Here is a 6,000-nt window from a genome sequence, read left to right as displayed (position 1 = left end):
TAGTTGCGTAACAGTTCACCTTGCACCTTGCATTACCCAACGTAACATTTTGTCGTCACAGAGATATATCTCATGTTCTATTCATAACTTCAGGAGAGGTGGTGATATATCCCACCACAGACACTATCCAGTATCCTCACAAGTAACAACTAAAGTGCTGGTAAACGGCCTCCATAATTCCGATTTTTCCGTGGTTTCCCCGACATCAATCCAAGCAAATGCGTTGATGATTCCTTTACTGTAGATCATGGCCGGTACCTTCCCCTTATTCCCGGATTGATTCGTTGAGTTTACTGTCTCTGTACGACCTAAGCAGCAAATAACTGCCGTTCAAAAACAACCGCATTTGGTCGGGGAAAGCAACAACGTTGGCAACACTGGCTGCAGCCGAAGCCGGGAGAACGGACGAAACCAGCCCAGCTGCTGGTTGCCAGCTCCGTTTTGCGTCGTGGGCTGCGGCCTGTGGCAGCGTTCCCCTTCGCGTCGGTTGATCAATGCGCGGGGCGCGTTGTTGCCGCGCTTCCGCCGCCAGGAGTGCTGGCGCTCGCGCGCTGTTGCCGCGTGCTCGACCCCTCCTCCCTCCCCCTTCTTCATGCCTCTGCTGCAGCTGCCGGCGAGTCTCTTTTTCGTGCCACGACGGCAGCCATTGAAGTCGCTAACGGACGATCCGTGTCCGCTGGGAGCTTTGCTAGTCGTACACATACTTTTGAAGTCCGCTTCCTTGCGATCAGTTTCAAGGTAAGTTTCAGTGCCGTTGATTCGGCTGTTGTGTTGCGCCCGGTATTTATCGGTGTCGTGCAACTTGAAAACTTCGGAAGTGTGTTTCACTGTGAAGTGTTTCCGTCATCTGATATGTGCGTAAACACGAGTTATTATTCGTTAACTTTGTAGTTAACGTGCGGTTGATACTTGTTGTCATAATAAGTGAATTTGTAAACCTTGTACAAATTTCAGGAGGAGGGGGGGCATGTTAAAGGAGAAACGGTTTCGTTTGTGGTGCGTCAGTAAGATTCTTGGTACGAGGAAATGATTGCCGCCATTATCTGAACTGAAGGAGATATACTTGGGAAGCATTGAGCTGCACGTACATCGGCACAAGAAGACATGCTGAATAATATAACTACATGGACATTAACGATTGCTTAATAAATAATCGTGTGAAACATTGCGCACAGCATTGGAGTCGAATAACTCAAATACTTCGGAAGCGTGTGCAGGAGTTGCTTTTTTACCGATGGTTGTTTGCTAGTTTTGTATTTAATGCGCGTTTGATTATTACAGCAATAATAAATTTATTTGTACATGTACTATCGAATATCAGGAGGGAAACATTGTTAAAAGAAAAGAAACTGTCTCGTGAGTGGTGGTGCGTCAGTAACATTCTTGGCACGATGAGTTAATGGCCGCCATTATATGAACTGAAGAAGACTTAGGAAGTATTGAGCTGCATATCACAACGGCGCAAGAATACACTCTGTATGATATTACCACATGAAAGGTGCAAGAAGAAAAGCTGTACGATATTACCACACGGACAGTAAAGATTGATTTATGAATAATGCTGTAATACATTAAATTTTAAATAGCTAGGTTGTAATAATAAATACATCGCCTACGTGCACTTAAGGTTTTGTAGTTTTACTGCAAACTGAGATTAGCAATAGTTATTTAGTTGGAACTTGGTTGATTTTGTTTCAGGATATTGTAGTATTTTCAAGGTGTTGAACATTTTGGGGAATTTTTATTTTATTTTACAAAGATTAAGAACAAACAATGTTTCTGCGCATTTTTCTTACAGAAAATTGCACAGCAAATTATTTTTTTTAAATATGCTTCATTCAACTGAAGGCATGAAGGAACCATTTTGAGTTTACCCACTCATTAAAGCTATTTTATATATTGTCAAAGTATTTTTCTACATTCTAAAAATTACCTTTTTTGCATTGATTTTTACCGATTGGTAAATGAAATATATTCTGTAAACATACATGTCATTGGTTTGATAAAAAAAAAAATGATGAAATAATTTCTTTGAAAATGAGAGTTTTAAATTTTAAAGAAATATACTTCTGCAGTTTCGATTGCTTCGTCATGATTAAACATGAAATGGTGAGGCAGAAGAATACTATACTTGTATTTAAGTTTTTTTTTTTTAGTTTTATATTGATTTTACACATTACAAACGAACATTACAGCAAATAAAAGATCACGCTCCAACTAACTCAGCTCTTTCGTGCTTAAAATAAATAAATATTACAATAAAAAAACAACACAACAAAACAAAATATCACCAATAAAATTTCTATGAAAAAGTACAAAAAACCCAGAGTACAGCAAACAAAAAGGGAACAGAAATAAAAAATTTAAGAGTTTGCGAGTTCGAACTTGGCGATTTAACAAAAGTAGTGACATTTCCCGTGCAGTTTTCCCACTGGTAAGGAATTAATTAGTAGCTCGTGTTTGTCTCGCAACTCCCACACGCATTGCGACGATACGCCTGCCAGTGCCAGCAGTGCTCAGTGGTCTGAGCACTCACATCCCTAATGACGTGGACAGCAGTGTAACAATGGAGCATCGCACTAGCGACACAGAGGACGGTAAATATGTAGTGTAGCGGTATTTGCGAAAAAAAAAAAAAATGTTAAAAATCCGAAAATACTTTTATTATATGCTCTTTCACTTCCTCTTTTCATTAAACCCGGCGAAGATAAGAAATTCCAAATACTAATGCTGGCACCTCGGTCCGTTTTCTGTTTCTCCTTTTTTATAGGTATATATTTGATTTATTAATATACATTCTATTGATCCCGCATGTGCATAGGCTCTGGGCAAATAGAACAAGTCAGTTACACACACATACACACAGTCATATATACATACACACATATATATATTACATGAATGTGTCCTTAAACATAAATAAAATTTGCTTATCACTGAAAAAATATATATAGGTACATCAAGAAAATTAACAGGAATGAAAAATTTAACATAATTAATTAAATTTATTTAACTGTTGATTTATTGTATATTGCTACCATTAATTTAAAATTACTAAATTTTATTTCTAAAAGAATTGGTTTGCTTTTTGCTGTACGAATGTTACAGGATAATATTTTAAAACATTATTTGCACCAAGTGTATGCAATGTAGTAAGTAGTAGATAATCTGTTAAATTGCAATTTGAAAATTTTATTTTTGTCCTACTCGGAGCTTTAAGATTATCTAGTAAACTATTATATAACTTGGCTCCTGGAATCTGGACACCTTTCTGGAATAATGTGGCTTTCTGAACTTACTTTTTTTTTTATTTGGGGCGGATCTAAAAACACAAATTTTGTTTGGTGGTAATCTAAAACTGACTAGGAAAATAAAATATAATGGGGCTGATGCTTAAAATAGCATCTTAAAATCCATGGCTTCCTGCTGATATTGTACCACCTTTATTCCTGTAACTGCGTTGACTAAATACTGACGACTTATTAGAAATCTATTCAACTAATCGCATTTATAATCGCGCAAGTGTTTTCGGTTGACACATGCTTATCTTAAGTGTTGTAGTACTGGGTATCTCGTAAAATAGTACATATTGAAACTTTCATGTCCCCAGAAGTGACTTCACAAGGGCTCTCCGAACTGGAAGTGAAGTATGCAAGATTACGAATCTGCGTACTTTGCTTTAAAAGAATAGTCGCCATTTTGAAAATGTTTTGAAGGTTATATTTGATATAGTATTTAGGTAATTTAAAGATTTGTAAAAATCATTTTCATTTTATAGTTGGCGTTATTAATACATTTATAAAAGGAATTTATAAGGAAGTTTTAACAACTACGTGCACATGAGTACCGATCTTAACACCAAAGCAAATACAGAATATTTAAGTGAATGGCCGTAAATTCGTTTGCCTCTGATAGTGTTAAAAATCATCAATTACAGCCAACCTTTTTTTTCCCTCGAAAGTATTTATTTGTTGAAACCTATTCGGCGTGCTAATACAGTTTGAAAAGACCAAACACTGAACCGGTCCGGATTCGGCAAGTTCGCCACAAAGGCAAGGGAAAGTGTGCACATTTACAACAATCAGAACTGCCGTGTGTGGGAACAGCATCTCGCCAGTCCAAACAATCAGTACATTCAGCTGAGTGTCGTGGCAGACATCTTTGTTTAAACTCTTTGGTTGCTTTTCTATTTTGTATTCATTTTTCTAACTAAAAGTGTAACTGCAGTTGCAACATCCAAAGTTTCTTCCGTATTCTACGATGAAACGATACATCCAACAGCAACAGCAACCACAAGACTGATTGTGTGTGGGGAAGGCTTCAGTTCATTCAAAACTGTGATCGGGCTGGGAGATGGACAGGTTGTGTGTGGGGAAGGCTTCACTTCATTCCAAACTGTGATCGGACTGGGAGATGGACTGATTGTGTGTGGCGAAGGCTTGAGTTCATTCCAAACTGTGATCGGACTGGGAGCTGGACTGATTGTGTGTGGGGAAGGCTTCAGTTCATTCCAAACTGTGATCGGACTGGGAGATGGACTGATTGTGTGTGGGGAAGGCTTCAGTTCATTAAAAACTGTGATCGTGCTGGGAGATGGACTGATTGTGTGTGGCGAAGGCTTCAGTTCATTCCAAACTGTGATCGGACTGGTAGATGGACTGATTGTGTGTGGCGAAGGCTTCAGTTCATTCCAAACTGTGATCGGACTGGGAGATGGACTGATTGTGTGTGGGGAAGGCTTCAGTTCATTCCAAACTGTGATCGGACTGGGAGCTGGACTGATTGTGTGTGGGGAAGGCTTCAGTTCATTCCAAACTGTGATCGGACTGGGAGATGGACTGATTGTGTGTGGGGAAGGCTTCAGTTTATTCAAAACTGTGATCGGGCTGGGAGATGGACAGGTTGTGTGTGGGGAAGGCTTCACTTCATTCCAAACTGTGATCGGACTGGGAGATGGACTGATTGTGTGTGGGGAAGGCTTCAGTTCATTCCAAACTGTGATCGGACTGGGAGATGGACTGATTGTGTGTGGGGAAGGCTTCAGTTCATTCCAAACTGTGATCGGACTGGGAGATGGACTGATTGTGTGTGGGGAAGGCTTCAGTTCATTAAAAACTGTGATCGGACTGGTAGATGGACTGATTGTGTGTGGCGAAGGCTTCAGTTCATTCCAAACTGTGATCAGACTGGGAGCTGGACTGACCGTGTGTGGGGAAGGCTTCAGTTCATTCCAAACTGTGTTCGGACTGGTAGCTGGACTGATCGTGTGTGGGGATGGCTTCAGTTCATTCCAAACTGTGATCGGACTGGGAGCTGCACTGGTTGTGTTTGGGGAAGGCTTCAGTTCATTCAAAACTGTGATCGGACTGGGAGCTGGACTGATCGTGTGTGGGGGCTTTTTAGATACACGTGCGTATTTATAACCTGTAAAGCACTAGTTCGCTGAACATATTTCCAGAGCTGGTGGACTTGTTCGGGCCAAGGTTTGCAGTGTCCGGAGTCCGGCTGGGGTTCCTTGGGATGCTTATGGTTCTCGCCTCGCACCGGTGCATTCCTTCGCTGCTACGTCTCATCGACCCGCGCCTGCTAGACCCCAAAGACCTCTCTCTATGTGGGCGAGACGTTGAACCCAGATAGTGTTGCAAAGCTTTATTGGCAGGTTTGTACTTCCTTGGAAACAAGCCCGACTGTGTAGGGGAAGTACTAGCTGAAGAACCCGTCGTTGCCCGGGCCAAACACATCACAAAATAAGGAACTTCACTACCATGTTTCAAGTCTGTCGGACATGCACTTAAAAAAAACGGGAAATTTTAAATTTTTGACGTCCCATTGATTGCACTGGCAAGACTTGACGGACGCACCAAACGATAGCGCGTTACAAATTCATGGCAGCGCCATCCGTTGACTAAGTTCTAAACTATGCTGTTGTTAGCGCCTTTAGCAGCCGCGAGCTTCACCAAGCGGACGGGTCTCGCCAAGGAGAAGGATGGGAAGTCGCCA

General features: G+C 41.0%; 1 protein-coding gene across 1 annotated transcript in view; it reads left to right on the top strand.

Moving 5' to 3' along the window:
- The first annotated feature begins 405 nt into the window (after window positions 1-405).
- Window positions 406-6,000, top strand: part of LOC134540815 (uncharacterized) — a 125,522-nt gene continuing 119,927 nt past the window's right edge. Inside the window, exon 1 of the mRNA XM_063383764.1 lies at window positions 406-738. The gene's annotated coding sequence lies outside the window, so the exon portion shown is untranslated. The remainder of the gene's footprint in view (window positions 739-6,000) is intronic.

Source organism: Bacillus rossius, chromosome 17, assembly GCF_032445375.1.
Source record: "Bacillus rossius redtenbacheri isolate Brsri chromosome 17, Brsri_v3, whole genome shotgun sequence".
Taxonomy (NCBI): Eukaryota; Metazoa; Arthropoda; class Insecta; order Phasmatodea; family Bacillidae; genus Bacillus; species Bacillus rossius.
The sequence above is the reverse complement of the archived record's forward strand: the minus strand, read 5'-3'. Positions and strand labels throughout refer to the sequence as shown.